The 24424-nt window shown below is 43.5% G+C and overlaps 1 protein-coding gene across 1 annotated transcript in view; it reads right to left on the bottom strand.

The window, feature by feature from the left end:
* Positions 1–4184, bottom strand: part of scamp4 (secretory carrier membrane protein 4) — a 35889-nt gene extending 31705 nt beyond the window's left edge. The window contains exon 1 of the mRNA XM_080212669.1: positions 4112–4184. The gene's annotated coding sequence lies outside the window, so the exon portion shown is untranslated. The remainder of the gene's footprint in view (positions 1–4111) is intronic.
* Positions 4185–24424: the final 20240 nt, after the last annotated feature.

Raw genomic sequence — 24424 nt, 5'->3', positions numbered from 1 at the left:
TCCGTTGTCGTAGCGTCTGCATGGTCTCCCCAATGTACCATGCTTCAGGTCATCCTTTCTTGCAACGTATCAGGTAGACAATGTTGGCCGAGTTGAAAGAGTATTTACCGTATACCTGGTGGATGGTATTCTCACGTGTGATGATGGTATCCGTGTCGATGATCCGGCATGTCTTGCAGAGGTTGCTGTGGCAAGGTTGTGTGGTGTTGTGGTCACTGTTCTCCTGAAGACTGGGTAGTTTGCTGCGAACAATGGTCTGCTTGAGGTTGTGTGGTTGTCTGAAGGCAAGAAGTGGGGGTGTGGGGATGGCCCTGGCGAGATGTTCGTCTTCATCAATGATATGTTGAAGACTCCGGAGAAGATATCATAGCTTCTCCACTCTGGGGAAGTACTGGACGACGGAGGGTACTCTGTCCACTGTGTCCTGTGTTTGTCTTCTGAGGAGATCGGTGCGGTTTTTTGCTGTGGCGCATCGGAACTGTCGATCTATGAGTCGAGCGCCATATCCTGTTCTTATAAGGGCATCTTTCAGCATCTGGAGGTGTCTGTCACAATCCTCCTCATCTGAGCAAATCCTGTGTATACGGAGGGCTTGTCCATAGGGAATGGCTTCTTTAACATGTTTAGGGTGGAAGCTAGAGAAGTGAAGCATTGTGAGATTGTCTGTGGGCATGTGGTACAGTGAGGTGCTGAGATGACCGTCCTTAATGGAGATGCAACCGATTCTGGGGAATAGTCTATGGTGAGTCTGATGGTGGGGTGGAATTTGTTGATATCATATAGTTGTTTCAGTGATTGTTCACCATGAGGCCAAAGGAAGAAAATGTCATCGATGTATCTAGTGTATAGCATCGGTTGAAGATTCTGTGCAGTGAAGAAGTCTTGTTCGAACCTGTGCATGAAGATGTTGGCATATTGAGGTGCAAATTTGGTCCCCATGGCTGTTCCGTGTGTCTGGATGAAAAACTGGTTGTTGAAGGTGAAGACATTGTGGTCCAGGATAAAGCGGATCAGTTGTAAAATTGCATCTGGAAACTGGCAGTTGTCAGCATTGAGTACTGAGGCAGTCGCAGCAATGCCATCGTTGTGGGGGATGTTGGTGTAGAGCGCCGAGACATCCATTGTGACGAGGAGTGTCCCTGGTTCAACTGCTCCACGTGTGCTGAGTTTCTGTAGGAAGTCCGTAGTGTCGCGACAAAAGCTGGGGGTTCTTTGTTCAATGGGTTTCAGGATGCCCTCAATCCTCCCGTCCTCCACCTAACACAAAATTATGCTCAACCACAACTGTATTGCTTGTATCACATTCGTCCATTATGCTTGTGCTTGCTAACTTCCACTGGCTCCTTGTTAGACAGCACTTGAGTCTTAAAATCATCATCCTTGTTTTCAAATCTCTCCATGGTCTTGCTTCTGCAGTCTCAAAAGCCTTCTAGATCTCTGTTCTTTCGGTTCAGGCCTATTTTACATTCTTAATTTTAATCACTCCATCATTTGTGTTTGTTTCTTCAGTTGCCTTGGCCTTAAATTCTGGAATTCCTTCCCTAAACATGTCTTCCTCTCTCCCTGTCCTTTTATAAATTTCTTCTTAAAATCTATCTTTTTGATCAAGTTTTCGGTAATTTGTCCTGATTTTTTCATCCAAAATTGTATCAAAACCTTGCAGATAAAACACACTTTATCTGAGGGTGGCCAAGACACACACTCTGCTTCTTTTACAACTTTCACAAAGAATGACAGAGCAGGTCCAAGGGCCTTTTTAACATAAGAAATAGGAGGAGTAGGCCATCTAGCCCTTTGAGCCTGCCCCGCCATTCAATAAGATCATGGCTGATCTGTCATGGCTCAGTTCCACATTCCCACCCTCTCCCCATAACCCTTAATCCCCTCGCTTATCAAAAACCCATCAACCCACGTCTTAAAAATATTTAGCGAGGCAGCTTCCACCACTTCAACGGGCAGAGAATTCCAGAGATTCACCACCCTTTGAGTGAAGAAGTTCCTCCTCAACTCTGTTCTAAACCGCACCCCCTTTATCTTGAGGCTGTGCCCCCGAGTCCTACTGTCCTTTCTGAGCGGGAAGAGTCTCTCCACCTCTATCCTATCCATCCCATTCATCATCTTATACGTCTCAATGAGATCTCCCCTCATTCTTCTAAACTCTAACGAGTACAAGCCTAGTTTATTCAGCCTCTCCTCATAGCTCAACCCCAGTATCAGCCTAGTAAACCTCCTCTGCACTCCCTCTAAGGCCAAAATATCCTTGCGTTAAGTGCGGCGACCAAAACTGCACACAGTACTCCAGCTGCGGCCTCACCAATGCCCTATACAGCCGCAGCAAGACCTCCCTACTTTTATATTCAATCCCCCTCGCTATGAAGGCCAGCATCCCATTAGCCTTCCTGACCACCTGCTGCACCTGCAGGCTGGGTTTTTGCGACTCATGCACAAGGACCCCGAGGTCCCTCTGCACCGTCGCCTGCTGCAGTTTTTCGCCATGTAAGTAATAGTCCTTCCTACCAAAGTGGACCACCTCACACTTGCCAACATTAAATTCCATTTGCCAGTTCCTGGCCCATTCGCCCAGCCTATCTAGATCCTTCTGCAGATTCTCCACACCCTCTGCGCAATTTGCCGTTCCACCAATCTTGGTGTCATCAGCAAATTTCGACACCATACACTCGGTTCCCTCCTCCAGATCATCTATATAAATGGTAAATAGCTGAGGCCCCAGCACCGACCCCTGGGGCACTCTACTAGTCACCAACCGCCAATCCGAATAGCACCCATTAACCCCCACTCTCTGCCTCCTATTTGACAACCAATCCTTTATCCATGCTAACACCCTACCCCCAACTCCATGCCCCCTTACCTTCTGCAATAACCTTTTGTGAGGTACCTTGTCAAACACCTTCTGAAAATCAAGAAAGACCACATCCACCGGCTCTCCTCTATCTACCGCCCTAGACACATCCTCATAGAACTCCAATAAATTTGTCAGACATGACTTCCTCTTAACGAAACCGTGCTGCGTCTGCTCTATCAAGCAATTCCCCTCAAGATGCCTCGCTATTTCCTCCTTGATGACGGATTCTAACATTTTACCTACAACAGACGTTAAACTAACCGGCCTATAATTCTATCCCAAGAACATTACACTTCATTTTATATTTCCTGTCCACATTCACAACATTTTTCTCCAAAATCATCCTATTTGATTTATCATGTGCATTGGTATACAGCAAAAAGGATTGTTTCTTGCATGCTATACAGACGAAGCATATCACTCATTGAGAAGAAAAGGAGAGGGTGCAGGATATAGCATTAGTTATAGCTACAGTGAAGGGAAAGATCAACTTAATATGAGATAGGTCCATACAACAATCTTTCACAAATGTGGGGGATGGAAGGAGGAAGCAGATACTGAACCAGATTCTTGCCCCAGAGATTTGCAAACCTACAACAATATAAAAGCAAAACACTGATGATGCTGGAATCTGAAACAAAAACAGAAAACGTTGGAAAATTTCAGAGGTCTGACAGTATCTGTGGAAAATAGAGCCAGTGTTGAGTCAAAACATTGGCTCTGTTCTCTCTCCACAGATACTGTCAAACCTGAGAGTTTCCAGCATTTTCTGTTTTTGTTGCAAACCCCACAATCCTGACTAGTGCATTCATAATGGCTGATTAACCTAGCTTATTCAGTTTTGGACACTTAAGGGGCAATTTAGCATGAGTGGCTCTTTTGCCCTCACACTTTCTACTCATTACTTTCCATTTTACTGTTGACCGTTTTGCGTATCTCTAAAAGCTTCCAGAACAGAGAGAGACAGACAGGATGTCCAGTCAGCAGCCCCATTCTCAAACTTGCAGTTATTTAATATGGAGTAAAAAGCAGAAAATGCCTGACCCATTCAACAGCCCTGACAACATCTGACACAGAGACTGTATAGTTAACACGAGAAGGAGAGCTTTCATCACATCTGTTGCATCCCAGTCAAACATATGCACTACATAAAGGTAAAACGTAGCTAGGAATCTATTTTTTAGCTCATACATAGTGGTTAAAACACCGAACAGCCGCCTCCTCCCACCCAGTACTTCATTCACTCACCTCACAAACCGTTAGCCGTTCAAAGTTAACAGAGCGCACCTCGATTTCCTTCCGGCCGCCGCGAGCTCACGAGACCCCCCAGTCCCCTTCGGGATGAGAGTGCACTGCACCCCGGGACACGTAGTTTATTGTCAGTCCAGAGACTACAATCCTCTGGCGGACCAAGAACTACAGCCCCCAGAATGTTTCGCGGGCGAGCTCATGTGACCCCGCGTGAGTACGCAGTATGCGGTGTATCCCGGAAAATATAGTTCACGTCAGTCCAGAGATTACAATCCTCCGGCAGATCAAGAACTATAGCCCCCAGAATGCTTCGTGGGCGAGCTCGCGCCACCCCTCCTGGCACGAGGGTGCTGTACGCGGTGTAGTTCACGTCAGTCTTAGGACTGCGGCCCCTCCCCCCTGCGCCGCGGCCGGCGGCCCTCCCACGCGCATGCGTTTCAACCAACAGATTGGTAGCTGATGAGCTGGTGCTTCGGCAAAGGAGGGTTCGAGTCTCGGCTTTGCTGAGGGTCTGTAGAATTTTCTTTTTCCAGTTGAGCGTTCCGACGTGTGTACGTTTCAAACGATTTTTCTTTCAAAGCGGGATAAAAATTTATTTCCACACGAAAACAGAAAATTCTGGAAAATGTCAAGGTTTTGCACCGTGGCACAGTGGTTAGACCACATCACACAATGGTTAGACCATAAGGCGTGGCAACAGAATTAGACCACTCGGCCCATCGACTGCTCCGCCATTCAACCATGGCTGATTTTTTTTTTCTCATCCCCATTCTCCTGATTTTCCCCTTAACTCCGATCCCCTTATTAATCAACAACCCGATCCTCTGTCTTAAAGACACTCAATGACCTCGTCTCCACAGCCTTCTGCAGCAAAGAGTTCCACAGATTCACCACTGCAAGGCTGAAGAAATTTCTCCTCATCTCTATCTTAAAGGATCGCCCCTTTACCCTGAGGTTGTGCCCTCTGGTTCTAATTTTTCCTACTAGTGGAAACATCCCCTCTACGTCCACTCTATCCAGGCCTTGCAGCATCCTGTAAATTTCAATAAGATCCACCCTCGTCCTTCTAAACTCCAACAAGTACAGACTGAGAGTCCTCAATCGTTCCTCATACAGCAAGCTCTTTACTTCAGGGATCATTTTTGTGAACCTTCGCTGGACCCCTTGAAAGGCCAGCACATCCTTCCTTAGATATGGGGCCCAAAACTGCTCACAACACTCCAAATGGGGTCTGAACAGAGCCTTATACAGCCTTAAAAGTACATCTCTGCTCTTGTATTCTAGGCCTCTGGACATGGATGCTAACATTGCATTTGCCTTCCTAACTGCTGACTGAACCTGTACGTTAATCTTAAGAGAATTTTGAACAATGACCCCTAAATCCCTTTGTGTTTCTGATTTCCTAAGCATTTTCCCTTTTAGAAAATAGTCTATTCCTCCACTCCTCCTTCCAAAGTGCATACCTCAAACTTTTCCACATTGTATTCCATTTGCCGCTTCTTTGCCCACTCTCCCAACTTGTCCAAGTCCTTTTGCAGCCCCTTTGCTTCCTCAGTACTACCTGTTCCTCTACATAGCTGTATATCATCTGTAAACTTAGCCACAGTGCCTTCAGTTCCTTCCTCCAAATCGTTAATGTATGTTGTGGAAAGTTGTGGTCCCAGCACTGACCCCTGAGGTACACCACTAGTCACCAACTGCCATCCTGAGAAAGACCCCTTTATCCCCACCTCAGAGCCAGAAGTTCTTGGTTCATGCCCTGCTTCAGGGATTGATGGCCATGGAAGGTGTGTCCATAATGCGTCCAAACAGGTTATCATCATCCTATAATTCCTTTCCGTATGCCTAAGGCAGGACGTTCTGGTCAGTCATGATTGATGAGAAGTGGCATCCCTCAAGCCTTAGCCTCTGGCAACAAGCTAGTAACCTGTTCCAAGGAATACTAGCTGTGGAAACAGACATAAGCACATGCTTTGTCTGCCTCATGTGTCTTGAGATCGTGGGAAAGCCTCCAAGTCTAAGTCATAACCACACTCTAATATGCTTAATCTTTCCTATTTATTCCGATATAGCATTAGACTTAGGCAACCCATGCATTTTATCAGGCTCTGTACAGATCTGATCAGTTGCAGTACCAGCCATTTGGCCAAGTAGAGTCTGAATGCCCAGCAAATTACTGCCCCAGGCGAGGAGGGGGAGAGCCTGGGCAAGATACTCTGTTAGAGAGTTGGTGCAGACACAGTGGGCCAATGGCTTCTTCTGCACTGTAGGTATTCTATGATTTCAGCCTCAAATTTCAAAAAATGAATTTATCCTGAATTGAGAGTGGATTGTTGCACACGGTGAAGAACTGCCCTAGAAAAGATAGTTGCAACAACATACTCCACCATGGATCAGATGATCCTAGATTCATGTATGTGCTTTTCCATGCTCTGAATGTTTCCATAGTTAGAGCTGCTGCTAGCCAGATTATGGATGAGTAAAAGACAAAGGTTTTCCACACAAAATGTTACTAGATACCAGATACATAAACCCATTATGTATTTGGATGAGAGAAACTAGAGCTTGCTTGACTGGAATGACGAAAGTTAAGGGCAGAGTTGATGTAGTTCTTACAACCTTCCAGAATAAGATCCCATATCAGAGACTATAAACTAAAATTAAAGCTTCTGGAATTAAAGGCAAGTTGTTGTTCTGGTTAGGAGATTTGTTAGGCAATAGGAGACAAGGCAGGGATAACGGGTAAAGCACTCAAACAAAGATTTGTGCAAGGGTGTCAAATTTCTACTATACAGTAGTTATTAATGACTTAGAAAATGCAATTAAGAGACCTGCATCCAATTTTGCCAATGACGGAAAGGTTGTTGGTTTAGTAAGTAGCGTAGGTGGCAGCAACATTACAGAGAGATATTGATAGATTAAGCAAGTGGGCCAAACCCCGGCAGATGTTTGTAAGTGTGAGGCTATTCATTTTTAACCAAAAAGGGTAGCTCCGAGTATTATTTACAATAGAATTCTGATGAGTTTAAAGGCAGATCCCACAAACTTTTGTAAAGTGGAGGTTCATGAAAGCCTAGAGAGCCCCATTCTCAAAAGACAACAGATTCTTTGCCAGGGTGACTTTATTTTCCTGACAGTTGGACTGGAGATGGGAACATTCTCTGTCCATGCTGCCTTGAATCAAGTTAGTGCATCTTCTCCAATATTAGGATAGGCAGCCTTTCTCATCATCTTCCTTGCTGGAGAGAATGCCTCCAGCATTCTGGGAGGCAAGGTAAATAATTGGAGTTAGGATCTAGATTATCATTGGATGATGGAACAGGCTCGAGGGGCTGAATGGTCTCTTCTTTTCCAATGGGCATGATTTTACATTGTCCCAGCAGTAGATTTGAAGGTATGGGGGCAAATAAAATGCAGTGACCTTCCTGCTGTCTACCCACCCACTAAAATCTTCACAGGGCGGGGGAAGGAGGGTGGGTGAGGCCACCCAAACCTCTTGCAGTATTTTACCAATGCCAAGGGAGGCCCATGCCATGCGGGAAGCTCAGCGTCTGTAGCTGAGAGTGCTGGTGTCAGGCAAGGAGCAAGGTGGGGAACCTTATTTTCTCCTTTATGGGTTCCATTCGCGACCTGCCCCCCTCCCCCAGGTCACCTCCCCCTCCCCTCACCACCTCCTTTAACCCTACCATCCTGGCCTCTTGAATCTGACCCTGCCATTCCCCTTGTCTCCCTCTCTGAGACCCCGACCCAGACTTGGCAGAGCAGCTTGGTATGCCTATGGTTCCAGCTGTGACAATTGCTCTAGACTGGCGCTGCTGGGACTACGCAGATGCCAGTCACCTAATTGGCTGGCAGATGTTTAAGGTCTGAGTTCCTCCCAAGAAAAGGCAGAAGTCCCGTCTTAAAGCGCTTAATGCTGCCCCCAGCTGTAAATTGCTCCGTGACTGCTCTTGGGATCATGGGGGGAGCTCACCAGCAACTAACGTTGTGGTGGGGGCACAAGAACTGAGGCACGCCTGTAAAACCCAGCACCATGTTTTAAATGCTCAAAATGATGAGTGCATGAATTTAAAATTATCACTAAAAGAATAAAGGGAGAGGCTGGGAGAAAAACATCATTTATATGGAAGCTGTGAGGACATGAGCCACCTTACGTCTCATTGAGACGTATAAGATGATGAATGGGATGGATAGGATAGAGGTGGAGAGACTCTTCCCGCTCAAAAAAGATAGTAGGACTAGGGGGCACAGCCTCAAGATAAAGGGGAGGCGGTTTAGAACGGAGTTGAGGAGGAACTTCTTCACTCAAAGGGTGGTGAATCTCTGGAATTCTCTGCCCGTTGAAGTGGTGGAGGCTGCCTCGCTAAATATTTTTAAGAAGCGGGTTGATGGGTTCTTGATAAGAGAGGGGATTAAGGGTTATGGGGAGAGGGCGGGAAAGTGGAACTGAGCCACGACAGATCAGCCATGATCTTATTGAATGGCGGGGCAGGCTCGAAGGGCTAGATGGCCTACTCCTGCTCCTATTTCTTATGTTCTTATGTTCTTACCATGAGGGGCTGTCGAAGCAGTTTGCAATGCCACAGAATCCCTAAGCACACAAAGAGACCATTCGGTCCATCTGGCTGCACCAACTCTCCGAAAGAGAATCCCACCCAGGCCTTACCTCCACCCTATCCCTGCAACCTTGTGCAGTTACCATGGTTAATATCGAGAATCCCTATATTGCAGAAAGAGGTCATTTGGCCCATCAAGCCTGCACTGACTCTCCAAGAGAGCATCTCATCCAGGACTTACCCCGTAACCATATGTATTTTTGCCACTAATCTCCCTTACTTACACGTTTTGGTACATAAAGGAACAATTTAGCATGGCCAATCCACCCGCATATGTTTGGACTGTGGAGGAAATCAGAGCACCCAGAGGAAACTTACGCAGGCAGAGGAAGAATGTGCAAACTCCACACAGACAGTGACTCAAGATCAGAATCAAACCCAGGTCCCTGGAGCTGTGAGGCAGGAGTGCTAACCACTGTGCCACTATGCTGCCCCTAAACTCTACACTAATCCACCTAACATACACATCATTGGACTACCATTCGAAAGGGAAGTAGATAAATAACAAAAGCAGCAGTGGGACTGAGTGGAAAGCTCTCTCACAAACCCAGCGCAGGAGCGATGGGCCCAATGCCACTGATTATGTTTTAAAATTCTAATTCAATTTTGTGAATCTGAGAAACAGAACATGAGTAACCTAGCTACTAACTCAAGTGAAACAATAGAAAAAGCTTGGGTTTCCTGTTTGTTCTTTTGACAAGTCAAGAAGCTAGTCTAACAACAACAACAATGGTTTGAGTGTCCTTTTACATAAGAACAGTCTCAAAGCACTTCACTGGAGCACTATGGGATGAAATTTAATAAAGAGATTGTAGAGACAAATGACCAAATGCTTGGGGGTCAATGAGATAGGATTTTAGGGGCTTCTTAGAGGTCAGAGAAGTTGAGAGGAAGGAAAGAGGGGATTCCAGTTGTTAGGATACAGGCAGCTTAAGGCATAGCTGTCAATGGCAGAATGATTAAAATTTGGAATATTCAAAAAGCTAAGTTAGCAGACACCACAGAGCTAGAGGGATTTTCGGAATGAGGAAAATTACAGAGCTAGGGAGGAGCAAGGTGAACTCTGGAGGGACTTGAAAATGATTTGATTTATTATTGTCACATGTATTAGTGTACAGTGAAAAGTATTGTTTCTTGCCCGCTATGCAGACAAAGCATACCATTCATAGAGAAAGCAAGGAGAGGGTGCAGAATGTAGTGTTACAGTCATAGCTAGGGTGGAGAGAAAGATCAACTTAATATAAGATAGGTCCATTCAAAAGCCTGATGGCAGCAGGGAAGAAGCTGTTCTTGAGTTGGTTGGTACGTGACCTCAGATTTTTGTATCTTTTTGCTGATGGAAGAAGATGGAAGAGAATATGTCCAGGGTTTGTAGGGTCCTTGATTATGCTGGCTGCTTTTCTGAGGCAGCGGGAAGTGTAAGTGGAGTCAGTGGATGGGAGGCTGGTTTGTGTAATGGACTGGACTTCGTTCACAACCCTTTGTAGTTTCTTACGGTCTTGGGTAGAGCTGGAGCCATACCAAGCTGTGATACAACCAGAAAGGATGCTTTCTATAGTGCATCTGTAAAAGTTAATGAGAGTTGTAGCAGACAAGTCAAATTTTCTTAGCCTCCTGAGAAAGTAGAGGCGTTGAAATGAGGTTGCGAATTTTAAATTGAACCTTTGCTTGATCAGGAACTGGTGTAGATCAGCGAGCTTTGGGGCGATGGATGGATAGGGCCTGGTGTGAATTAGGACACGGGCACCAGAGTTTTAAATGATCTCAAGTTTGAGATTGGTAGGACCTAGAAGGGGAGCCTGTAGCATGTTATAATAATCATGCAATCTTAGTGACAGAATGGATAGATGGTACAAATCTTGGGTCAATTATAACAAGTTCTGCCTAAAGGGAAAAGAAAATTTCAACAGAATGAAAATGTACAATTTATTTTAAACATTTATTTGGGTAATTGCTTTTTAATATTAAAGGTTTCATAAACAATTGCTTGCAGATCGTACAAGTGAAAGCGTGCTTGTTCTAAAACCATGCACCACTCAAAGGGTTAACCAGATGTTGTGGAACACATCCTGTGGAACTCATTTCCCATTGTGTGGGCAGTTTTCATTTATGGATTGCTCTGCATGAGAGCCATTTTCTCTTAGAAATAATTTGTCTAGTCATGCTGAAAGCTGCAACAGCAGATTACTCAAGCTCTACTCAGAAGTCCTGAGTCCAAATCCATTCTGCGGTGTCTCTTCAAAACCGATACCCTCAGTGGGGGAGTTTTGCTAGGTTTTATTCAAGTCTGGTGCAGTACAATAGTGAAGTGCTTCACTGCAATAAAAGCGAAATAGCTATTTGGAAAGCAGGAACACGAGGTTGAGTGCAGAGTGATATTTTCTACTCCCTTGCATTTGATGGAGAGTTGTTTGTTCAGAGAAACAAACAGCATGGAATGAAACAACACCAAAAGTGGGCTATAGTAGACTTTACTGCAGAAGTTTCAAATTAAGGAACATATAGTTACAGTAACAGACAGTGTTGCTGCAAAATTCCTTGTAAGTGGCCCCAAGCCTCTCCTTCATGTATGTTTAGCTCTTTCAAATTGACAGCCATTATGTCATTCAAAACGTACAGCCGATAGGTCGATGATTTGCTCTCAAACCTACACCAATAATAACCAACTTCCAGTGACCAGGAATTTGTTGTTGGTGTATCTTCACATCCATACTGTTTTTTTTAACCCTTTGGGGAATAATGAGGGAAGTATTGGAAGGATATCCAAGCTGGTTATGAGCCCGTTAAGCCACATTGAACGTTCCTTCCGTAGCCAACATGGTGTTTGACTCAAACCTGGAGCTTCTGGTCCCATGGTAGGGGTTCTACCACTGAAAGCCTTCCGCTGGGAAGTGTGCGCAGTTGCCTTGGGTTGACCCACTTCCCGAACTTTCCTTTCTTCCTGCAGGGTATGGGTGATGTTTAATTGAGCAGTAGCCTGGCTGAAATTCGGGGGACTCACTGTCACAGATGGCATGAAGCTGCATGTTATTTCTCCATGGCAGTTTCTGCCAAATTCCATGTGTGACAAGTTATGGAGAATTTTGAAAATTTGCTCAGAATTTGAGGATTTCCTCAAACAAATAAGCTTCTATATTCACCTGCAAAACATAGGCTTTTCACTGCTCAATTTACCTTGCAAGGCATTCCAAGCTTGAAACTTTAACATGATTGCAACATGTTTGTTGGAGAGGAGAAAAATAGTACAGTGGTCCACAAAAATGATCTTATTTTCCAACAAATTATGCCCAACATAAAATGTAAGAACTGCAAACCGTGCATGTCTTGGGTAGGCAACCTGCAGCTTGGGGACCAAAAGCAGACCATCAGGTTTGTGAGTGTGATTCACAAGACATTTTTTGACTGTTGCCCATGAACACATTCTACCATGTTATGCTGGTTACTATCCATGTAACCTTTTTCTTACTGACATAACAAGTGATTCACACATAAAGCAAGGGTAAATGAAGTTGGGTGTGTGCTGATTGCTCACAACATTGACTATGAGAGCCATGTGCTTCCTCTACATCCAATCAAAGTGTGAATACTTTTATTTTTACCACCTGGAGTTGATGACAGTTCTATTAACACATGAATGATTAAGTATTTTCTGTAATTGGTTATGGAATATTTGGTGTGGATTAAACGTATTTAATCTTGTTCACAGTCAGTGAATGTTTGAGGGATTTATGATAAATTGGGACTAAAAGACTAATAGATCAAGATAAAACTAATTTAGAGTGGATGTAGTATAGTAAAAGTACAAAGTATCTGAAGTTACAGAGTAGAATGGGAATAGAGGGATACAATAGAACAATGGGAATAGAGGGATACAAATGGATGGTTTAGTTAGAAACACATGAATGGTACAGGCTTGGAGGGCCGAAGGGCCTGTTCCTGCGCTGTATTGTTCTTTGTACTGTTTGCATAGAAACACTTATAACCACTGTAGAGAGTTTAAACATGTATTTTTAAAAAACATATATTTTGTACACCTTGACCAACTATAGACTGCTAAAAGGCATGGTGGGATATAGCTGAGTGAAAATAATCACATTCCTTGAAAACAATACAGCCACTAAGTGAAGTAGAAAAGGGCTTTCTTACCACTGTGGGTCTCAGATAGTTTGAGCAATCCTAGACAGTCGAATGAACAGAATAATTCGATTCCTTCTAATAAGGAATTGCTACTAGATGAGAAACTTTTCAACTCAATGACCTTAAGTAATTAAGATTGCAACGAGATAATAGGAAAGGAACCTTTGGACTCTACGGCCTATGTAATTGGGATTGCAAAGAGACAGTGGGTGGGAGCTTCTGGATTCCATGGAGCAATGAATTCTTGTGCTGCCAGAAAGTAGGATGTTATAGGTCAAGGTAGATGATTCATATTAAAATGATTGGCTCATCCGGTTACGATAAACAGAGTAGGCGGGCAGATGATTTCTGAAAAATGTGTCATTGCCATACTAATAACAAAGGTAATTTAGAATAGTTCTGGGCTGCCCCAAGACCATTATTCCACATGTGTGGACCAAGTCTGGGCAATAAAGAATGTCTTCAACCAGAATTAGTGTCTCCATGGGTTCTTTGTATTTGCTGAGCTGGAATTAACAAAGAGAAATCAATCTCTCACATGAAAACGGGCAAATTATATAAGTCTCTGAAACATTCCTACAGTAAACAAGCTTGAGTTCAATCTGGTGGCACACTGATATGAAGGAGGGCCATTCATGCAACCCATTCACTAGCCTAGGTTGCCCATCAATGATACGTACTGTCATATATACTTACCTCAACAGCTCAAGCTCCAAAATGGTCATGTTAGAATCATTGACAGTCACAGAATTCATACCGTGCAGAAGGAGAGCATTTGGCCCATCAAGTGTGCACCGATAACAATCCCACCCAGGCCCTATCCATGTAACCCCACATATTTACCCTGTTAGACACCCTGACACTAAGGGGCAATTTAGCATGGCCAATGCACCTAACCCGCTCATCTTTGGACTGTGGGAGGAAACCCATGCAGACATGGGGAGAATGTGCAGACTCCACACAGGCAGTGACCCAAGCCAGGAATTGAACCCAGGTCCCTGGTGCTGTGAGACAGCAGTGCGAACCATTGTGCCACCGTCCCGTGAATATATGAATGATTAAACATTTTCTATAACTTGTTACAAAATATTCAGTGTGTTAGACATATTTAATCTTATTCAAGGGTCACAGTTAGTGAGCAAACCTGATTTCAGTCTTGTGACCCACTGACATAAAGGAGGGTTGTGCATGGGCCCACTTAGGTTGCCTACCAATGATGCATAGCGTCATATATATACTTACCTCAACAGCTCAATTTCCAAAATGGCCATATTTGCCCAGGTTTTCCACTCATGCTGTCCTGCTGGAAAGCATTGCCCACTCAGTGAGTGGATATTTATAAAATTGCCTTGGTAATTCACTCTGTGAGCGTTGTGACATTCTTTCAGTGGTAAACTTCCAAAGCCCATATTTATTATAAGCACAGTGCAGCGCCCATTCACATAGTACAGATAATGCAGGTAATTCGCTTGTTTTCCTGCTTGAAGTGGGCCAATTAATGTTGTTGGCTTCATGTTGGCCCTTAGTGTGGAAGAAAAGGTCAGGGATTATAAAAATATAGCAGTGGTATCTAATACAGATACCTAAAAAGCTTTACTGTACCAAGGGAATTAGTTTCTAAGTGCTGTTTATTAGTTGCTGTAGAGGAAATAATCCCAGGAGACACGGAACAGCCTGTTGTCAGCTCTATTATCTTACAGTCTTAGCAGTCATCTGTGAGCCAAAGAAAATTCATTACAATTCTGTTTGTGTGCTTGGATTTGAGGGTATGAAATGACACAGGGTTTTACTTTGTGTTAGCATATTTTATTTCATTTTCCATTAAAAGAGTGAAAACAAAATTATTTATCTCTCATTATCCTGATTTGAGTGAAAAATCAATTGCAACGTTAAACTGGTAAAGATGTACGAGTGCAGTAGGTGACATGTGTTGATTTGTCCTAGAATTAGGAGTACAGACCTATCCTGTTCCTCGGGAACATCTTTGGAAACTTTATGGGCAGCATGCAATGAACTAGTCTCATTTCGCCTTCACACTCCGCAAGTTGGGCCATGCTGGATTGGTGATGCCTCCTTCTCCTCCTTGACACAGTTTTCTCACATTGTTGGAGTTTGGCTGGTCTAATCTGTTGAAGTCTTAGATCCACAGGTTGGAGTTTTCATGTTTATTTGGAAAGTTGGAGTGTTTTGATCTCAGTTATTCTCTGTGACAAAGGCTGGAATTTTCCCATCCCGCCTATCATGGGAATTGTAGAAGGTGGGAAACGGGCCATGTAAAGATCCGTTGACCTTGGACAGGATTTTACCATCTTAGGACAAGCATGGCTGGAAAATCCTGCCAAAGCATTTTATACTCTAACAACCCTCTATAGTCCCTCTATAGTTTAAAATAAAATAGAATCATAGACTCCCTGCAGCGCAGAAGAAGACCATTCAGTCCATCAGGTCTGCACTGACTCTCCGACAGAGCACTTTACCTAGTAATCTACCTCATCTCCATAACCCCAAGCATTTATCTCCCTAATCTCCCCACGTTGGGACATGATGTGGACATGGTAGGCACAGTAAGTAGTCTCACAACACCATGTTAAAGTCCAACAGGTTTATTTGGTAGCACGAGCTTTCGGAGCATTGCCCCTTAAGTGGCAATTTAGCATGGCCAGTTCACCTGACCTGCACATCTTTGGACTGTGAGACGGAACTAAAGCACCAGGACGAAACACACACAGACAAGGGGAGAACATACAAACTCTATACAGACAGTCACCCAAGGCCGGAATTGAACCTGGGTCCCTGGTGCTGTGAGGTAGCAGTGCTAACCATTGTGCCACCGTATTGCCCTATATTCAGAGTAGCCAATCCACTGGTACCGTTGAGAACCTACCCCCATATTTGCACCCTTATGTTATCGCTTGCCAATAACTGGACATTTTCCATTAAATCTGAGCTACTGGTCAAATTTCTCTGCATTTTCTCTCATTTAAGTAACATGAACATCAAGAGGTTTCCCCCAACTCCATTGACTTCAGTTTTAATACCATTTCATTTGAGTCAGCTGCTGCTTTGATATCAAAGGAGACACATTTTCACCTCAACGTTGGAATTCAGGTTTGACGTTACTCTTTTGGATCAAGGCAGTAATGAGGTGTGGAGTTGAGTGGAACTGCTAAAACACAAACTGTGCCCAGTGCACTCAACAGATTCTTGATGCCATGTGGATTTACAAGACTGGCATCTATGATGGTGTGGACTTCTGGAGGTCGTCCACTTGGCAAATCTAGCTGAAGATGCTGTAAGTGTTTTAACCTTGTCCAGTGCGTTCATGCGCAGGGCTCCATTGCACAAGTGGATGTGGATTATAGTCTGGCATGTAAAGGGTTAATGTGAGACTGAGTACAGTACCACCCACACAATGATGTAAGAGAGCACATGACCCACACCCAGCGTCAGCCTAGTGCTGGCTGTAAGACAGAAAATACTGGAAAATCACAACAGAGAATAGATCAATGTTTTGAATCTGGATGACCATTTATCAGAGCCAGACTCATCCTGACTTGAAACATTGGCTCTATTCTCTCTCTACAGATGCTGTCAGACCTGCTGAGATTTTCCAGCATTTTTGGTTTTTGTTCCAGATTCCAGAATCCGCAGTATTTTTCTTGTATCCTAATGCCAGACAAAGTTGTGTGTACCAGCAAGCATGGAGACAGCATCTTTACTGAACTCTCTGCTGTATCTGTGTAAGAAGTCATAAGTCAATGAAGACTTTGGACGGAATGGTCCACTCAGAGTCTAGGTTCCGTGGCGGGGATGGGATAAGTGAGAGTGTGTATCGCTATGGAGCCCAGCGGAAAATCATTGCCAAATCATAGGATACTGGGCTCCTTCATTTTGCAGCCAGGGGTTTGTGACATTTCTCTTGGTGGGACAAGCAGTGGATGGAAGCGTGAAACGGTAATGGGTCTGTTGGAGTCGGCAGGGATGGGTTACGTGCCAGCTCTCAAGAAGGTGAGTGCCTTGAAGATTCAGAGCCATGGCTAAAAGATATATGGCTTCAAACACAAGATACACCATTCTATTGGTCCAGAGGAACTGGATTTCCAGTCATAAGCATGATTCTGGAGCTACTAACATTGGCAGCAAACACGTTCTAGAACATCCGTAACCAGCCTTTTTCTCACTTGAGCAGAGGTATCTGTGTTGCTCTGGATATCCTCAAAGTGACTGAAGATGTCAAGACAATCATTGTCAGTAATCAAACAGAACTGCAAGTTCCTGAGAGCTTAAACAAAAAAGAATTTCCTGTATGGGACTTCTGCTCTGAACTGTCTTCATTCATTGCGGAGCAGTTTTGTCCAGTGCAGAAAACCTTCAGTGGTCATACCAGCCAACTACCCAGAGGGTAACCACAATGGAGGATTTTTTTTATTCATTCATGGGACACCAGCTTTTATTGCCCATTCCTAGTTGCCCTTGAGAAGGTGGTAGTGAGCTGCCTCCTTGAAATGCCGCAGTCCATGCGCTGTGGGTTGACCTTAGAAGAGAATTCCAGGATTTTGACCCAGCTACTGTGAAGGAATGGCAGTATATTTCCAAGCCATGACCGGGAGTGGCTTGGAGGGGAAAATGCAGGTGGTGATGTTCTCATATATCTGCCCTTGTCCTTCTAGATGGAAGTGGTCGTGGGTTTGGAAAGTGCTGTCTAACGATCTTTGGTGAACTGCTGCAGTGCATCTTGTAGATACTACACATTGCTGCTACTGAACGTTGGTGGTGGTGGGATTGAATGTGTGTAGATGTGGTGCCAAGCGGGCTGCTTTGTCCTGGATGGTGTCAAGTTTCTTGAGTGCTGTTGGAGCTGCATCCAACCAAGTGGGGAGTACTCCATCACACTCCTGACTAATGCCTTGTAGATAATTGATAGGTTTTGTGGAGTCAGGAGGTGAGTTACTCGCTGCAATACTCCTAGCCTCTGACCTGCTCTAGTAGCCACTGCAAGAATGTGGTGAATCCAGTTGAGTTTCTGGTTAGTGGTAACACCAAGGATGTTGACAGTGGGGGCTTCAGTGATGGTAATGTCATTGAATATCAAGGGGCAGTGGTTAGAGTGTCTCTTATTGATGATGGTCATTGCCTGGCATTTGTGTGGCATAAATGTTACTTGCCACTTGTCAGCCCAAGCCTGGATATTGTCCAGATCTTGTTGCCTTTGAATTTGTACTACTTAAGTATCTGAGGAGTTGTGAATGTATGGAGGGTGACCAGGAGTCTGATGAATCTCAATCTCCAGCTCCTACACTGGAGCAGCAGGTCAACATTGCAACCAGCAAACAAATGCTGCAAATCCCACCAGAATGCCAAAGCCACAAAAGAAGCTGGAATCTGCTAGCAGTTGTCCATTGCCAACAACAAAATGTAGACATGAGCGTACCATTAAACCTCGTTCTGGCTACAGGGATGCTTTTCCTCTGCCACAGAGGATGTTGCCAAAACCCACATGATGATGAAAGCAGTAAAATAAGCTAAAGGGAGATGAATACAATCTTTGCCCAATGGATTCAAGCAACTACCACTGACCAGCACAACAGTTAAAGTGACCAAGTGTTGTTTAACATGAAGAAACGGGAGAAAAAGATGAGGAGGTACTCAGATACCAACTCAATCTCCAAACCAACAGAAAGAAGCAGCAACAACATAATCTATTACCCCTCAGACAGTAGTGCAAACAAGATAAAGGAGAATTAAATGGCCCCCGGCTGCCTGAATCTTTGAACTCAATGAATTGAAGGGACAAGGTGGGATAGTAATATTATAGTAATGGCAATATAAAACAGGGCAAATTACAATCACTTAAAATACATTGGATTAAGACTTGGTTAGAGGTCCAGTATTACAGTCCGCCACATATTGGGTTACTGTGAGATTGAGTACAGTACTGCCCACATAGTGATGTAAGACAGCATATGACCCAGACCCAGGATCAATCTAGTGTTGGACAGAGTCGTGTGTAGAAGCAAGCATGGAGAACAGCTCCTAACTTGTATTCTTTACTGTATATTTGTAAAAAGCTTTCAGTCAATAAAGGTCCATCTACAACTATGAAGACTTCTTTAGACTACGGCCAGCACCTTACTGAACTATACTAAGCAAGTTAGTTGCTTAATTTTCCCTCTCCATTCCCAGGTGCAGAACTCTCACCTGATCCATTAAATGTGGGATCACTTAGAATATAGGAACATAGGAGCAGGAGTAGGCCAGTCAGCTCCTGGAGCCTGCTGTACCATTCAACTTGATCATGGTTCATTGTCTACCTCGATGCCATTTTCCCGTGCTAATCTCTTCACCTCATTAGTATCTAAAAATCTATCGATTTCTGAACTGGACATGCTCAATGATTGAGCTTCCATAGATCTCTGGGGTAGAGAATTCCAAACATTCACTACCTTCTGAGTGAAGAAATTTCTCTTCATTTCAGACTTAAGTGATTGGCTTTTGATTATGAGACGGAGTCCCCTGGTTCTAGATTCCCCAGCCAAGGGAAACATCCTTTCTGCATCTGCTCTTTTTAGCCTGTTTAAGAATTCTGTATGTTTCAAAGAGATCGTGTCTTATTTCGCCAAACTTTGGAGAAAACAGGTTCTTTACCGTTTTCACTATTTAGCGTGCATGTGGTCCTGCTTGTAGCTTCAGCAGGTTACATACAAACATACAAATTAGGAGCAGGAATTAGCCACACAACCCCTCAAGCCTGCTCCCACACTTGACAAGATCACTGATGGTAATCTCAGTTTCGCATTCCCACCTACCTCTCCCCCTAGCTTATCAAGAATCTACCTAGTTTTAAAAATATCCAAATGCTCTGCTTCCACTGCCTTTTGAGGAAGAGAATTCCACAGTGGTTGGAACACTATTTTTCAGGCACATCTAACAGTTTTGACTTGTTAAAGAATGGAAGAAAGTTGCCAACAAACATACTCATCCTTGATTCCTGGAATTGACGGCTTGGAGGGGGAAACTCATCCATAGCACTGGAGGAGTTTATCAGAGCTCTGGCAGAACAAACATAAAGCCTAGTTGGTAGGTAGTTGATTTATCAACTCAAAACTGGGCACAAATAAGCGGTTGTGGCAATCAGCAGCAGCAGAATTTTATACCACATTCTGGAATCATGTCATCTGGCCTAATCTGCACTCCTCCATCAACGTCAGCCATATAATCAGCTCTGGTTCACTGAGGAGTGTAGAAGAGCCTCTTGGATGTGGATCCTTGGGGAAGGCATCCAAGAGAAAGCATTCTCTGGAAGAATATGCCAGAGTGTGCTCTTTGAGAGTGTACATCCTTGTGTCGGGCGGCACAGTGGTTAGCACTGCTGCCTCACAGCGCCAGAGATCTGGGTTCAATTCTGGCCTCGGGTCACTGTGTGGAATTTGCATGTTCTCCCCGTGTCTGTGTGGGTTTCCTCTGCAGCTTTGGTTTCCTCCCATAGTCCAGAGATGTGTGTGTTAGGTAGATTGGTCATGCTAAATTGATCCGAGTGTCAGGGGATTAATGGAGTAAATATGTGAGGTTACAGGGATAGGGCCTGGGTGGGATTGTGGTCGGTGCAGACTTGATGGGCCGAATGGTCTCCTTTTGTGCTGTAGGGATTCTGTGAAAGTCAGAATTCCAGTGAGAACAGTTGGCTCTTGGTGTGATAAGCATCTCAGAGGACTTGATGAAAAAACTACAGAAGCTCTTTTGGGTGGCATCTGTCACTTGGTTTCACATGTGGATGTCTGACCACATTTCATTTGTTGGTTTGTATGGACTGTGTACTTACTGAGGACACTAGAGTATATGATTTATATGTAACTTGTGTTATCCCTACAAACCTGTATACATATGTAAAGGGTGAAGGAGTAGGTTTTTATAGTTAAAGTTTTCTTAATTAATAAATTATTCTTTTGTTAAAAGTTAATGGACAGTCCTGTCCATCCATATCTCTAAACTAAAAATAAGTTATGATCTGACTATCCAATCGTAACATCTGCTGGAATCGTAACACAGTAATCAAGATGCTCACATATAATCTGTAGCTAATTACACTAATGTTGGGTATAAAATTTTAACACAGTTTAATTTTCTTTACTTTCTCCTTCCTATTTCTCCCATTCTTTTGATTCAAACAGATTTTCCTTCTACCAAGTCTAACCATTTTAATACAAAATGCTAGAAAATCTTCGCAGGTCTGACAGCACTTGTGGAAAGAGAATAGAACCAGTGCTTCGAATCTGGGTGATTCTTCATCCTGACTCAAAATGTTGGCTCTATTCTCTCCCCACAGGTGCTGTGAGACCTGCTGAGGTTTTCCAACATTTTCTGTTTTTGTTTCAGATTCCAGCTCCTGCAGTAATTTGCTTTGATCTAACAATTTTAATTTGTTTTATCATGTTTTTCTCTAAAAGGTTAAATAAGCTGTTCCCCTTAGTTGAAGGGTCAGTTACGAGGTGAAAAAGTTAGAAGTGAGGGGTGGGAGATTTAAGGGGGGGTTGAGCAAAAGCTTTTTTTACTCAGAGGGTGGTGACAGTCTGGAATGCACTGCCTGGGAGGGTGGTGGAGGTGGGATGCCTCACATCCTTTAAAAAATACCTGGACAAGTACTTGGCACACCATAACATTCAAGGCTATGGGCTAAGTGCTGGCAAGCGGGATTAGGTGGGCAGGTCAGGGTCTTTCATGCGTCAGTGCATACTCGATGGGCCGAAATGTGTCTTCTCCACTGTTAATCCCTCCTGCTTACTTCTAGCCTCTGCTGTGCCTTACAATTAATTTTGCACTGGAAACACATTTCCAGTGGATGGACTTTCCCTGTGAACAAAACAACTCCTGCCAGTCTGTTTTCAGTTAAATGAAAGGTCAGATATGTTGAAGCTTGATCTAATCAAGTCCCTGGCACCACCTTTGGCAAGTTTTGACTTGTTAAAGTGTGGAAGAAAGTGTGCCAACAAACGTATTCATCCTTGATTCCTGGAACTGAGGGCTTGGAGGAGGAAGCTTATCTGTAGCATTGGAGGGGTTAACCAGAACCCTGGCGCAACAAACATTTTTAAGTGCTTGTCACTGGAATTGTTGCATTTCTTGTAATGAGTTTCCATTTATTCAGCAGCACAAGAAAGTTGGAAACAATTTTGTTTATTGCTCCCCGCAGAATTGCCACATATTTAGTGGATTACAGTGAGACCACAATAATGTTGAACAGTACAGCTAACTCAGTCCTTTTAAACTTAATAAGTATTGCGTTTTGTGTTGTTGGTTCCCCTCCTGCAATGTCTCACAAAGCCATTAGGTGGCTCCAAAGTACAGAAGGTGAGAGTCCAGGCATGCTGAGCTGTGCATTGCCTTCGTGTGACCAGCTCAGAGAGGGTGTGCTCCTGTCGTCAAGAGAATGAGGACAACATTGGTTATGTCCCAAAGCTTCAGCACATTATGAGTCATTCATTTAGTGGCCTGATTAGTAATTAATTAAAGTAAATAAGAGAAATAATCCACAGTCGTTCGTCTGGAAGGCGGCAACTGCTGCTTATGCCAAGAGTAATAAATTGGAATCATTGATTGTTTTAAGGGTCTCGTTAACAATAAAGCACACATCTTTTTTGTGGTTAAATGGCAGACTACACTGTTTAGACGCAGTGTTACCTCCACACCCACCGCCAGCCCCTAAATGATAGCATTAAATTAATAAAAATATGAAAGCTGGATGAATTCACAGCAACACATGTCAACTTCCAATTTAACTGGGGCATCAGAGAAACCTGTTGAAGGCAAATAGATCAGTGACTTAATCACTGTATTGCTTAGGTCTTAGTATCCATTTAAACTTAACAGCTACAGGGCCGGGTTTCCTGGAGTGTTGTAAATACAGTTGGTGAATACATGTGAGAAAGACATTTTCCAGCGCTTCTTGTGGGCCTAAAGGGATAGCTGTGCTTCTTCTGGTAACCCCGTCCCCAAACCTCCCACAAGCAAACCTGCTGTGATTTCTCCATTGTCTTTTGTCATGTGATCTCTCCTATATTATGGTTCAGGTCAGAAACTTCAAAGTGTTCTATGGAGCCCACCTAGATCATTAGTTTTGCATCTTGAATTTGGCTAGGATAAACATGAGATATTTCACTTCAGGTATGATTCAAGGGAGCTTTTATCAAATAACGTTTATTTTGGACTATAGTTAATATGTATGGTATGAAAATTACTAAGAATGTTTATCAATTACAAACAAGAAATAAGCAATCGTGATAATGTATAACCTTGAATCTCGGTTTGATTAGTTCCAATCAAACGAGTCCCATAGACAAAAGACCTTTTTCACAAGCTTAACACAACGTAGACTAATGCTCACGTGACAGTGGAAATTGAGTCCTTTAGTTGAAGAATTGAACACTCTGTCTTGATTCACTCCAAACAGGTTGAAGTCACTCTTTCCAAAACGTCAGGGAATTTAGGTAAACTACTAATTATTTCCTTCAGGAAAGCAAAATCTTGCTTTAAGATCACCAGCAGAATTTTCAAATAAAACAGGGAGAGGGAGACTTCTGTTCAGCTTGCTATCTCTGTTAAAACCCAACTGAAAATGAAACCATAAACTGGGGAAAAACCTGTCCAAAAACACATCACCGTCCTCCTAACATCCCAGAGTAAACAACTCCATTTAAACCACTGAAGTAGTAATAAAAGGATATTTCCAGTCAAGCTGGCAATAATGACATCACTGAAGCTCTGAGCTGCAGAGATTATGTTTTTAAAAAAACCCTTCTTAAAGATACACTAATATTGCACTTAGCTCACCAACTCACTTCATGACTATCTCTTCCTGTCATCTCTTGTCCTTTCTCCTAACTCACAATTTCTCTCCCATTTTTGTTCCCTATTTCTGCCACCCCGTAATCCCTCCGTCATGATCTTTCCTCTCCATGATCACCTTTGGTGATATCTCTTAACTCCTGTGATCTGCCTGTATTCATCACAAAGCGCCCTGTGCTGTGGGTATCTCTGGCTAGGCCAGCATTTATTACCAATCCATAATTGCCCTTGAGAAGGTGATGGTGATGCCTTCTTGGAATTCTGCAGTCCATGTGGTGCTGGTGTACCCCCAGTGCAGTTATGCAGGGAGTTACAGGATTTCAACCCAGCGACAGTGAGTATAATTTCAAAACACTTGGTTAACTGTAAAGCAATTTTGGTCTTTCTGAGGTTGGGAAAGGTGCTATATAAAAGTAAGCTTTTTCTTCTCTTTTCTGGCCACACACTTCATTTCTGCTCTCAGTAAAAAAAAATTACATACATTGGCTAAAGTATTTATCGAACAACTTTGGTCCAGTTGGGAATCTAATGCTGGCAAGATATAAACAAAGGCAAATTGCCATCCTTTGAAACCAGTAGCTACTTTTCAAACACAGAATAGAATCTCAGAATTGTCACAGGACAGATGGAGAGCATTCAGCCTGCTGCATCTGTGCTAGGTCTTTGCGAGGTGCACTCCCCCATCTTTTCTGTGTAATTTTATCTGTCTTTAAGATAA

Source organism: Carcharhinus amblyrhynchos, chromosome 26, assembly GCF_965287045.1.
Source record: "Carcharhinus amblyrhynchos chromosome 26, sCarAmb.v2.hapA, whole genome shotgun sequence".
Lineage (NCBI taxonomy): Eukaryota > Metazoa > Chordata > Chondrichthyes > Carcharhiniformes > Carcharhinidae > Carcharhinus > Carcharhinus amblyrhynchos.
This window is presented reverse-complemented; position numbering and strand designations above follow the sequence as displayed.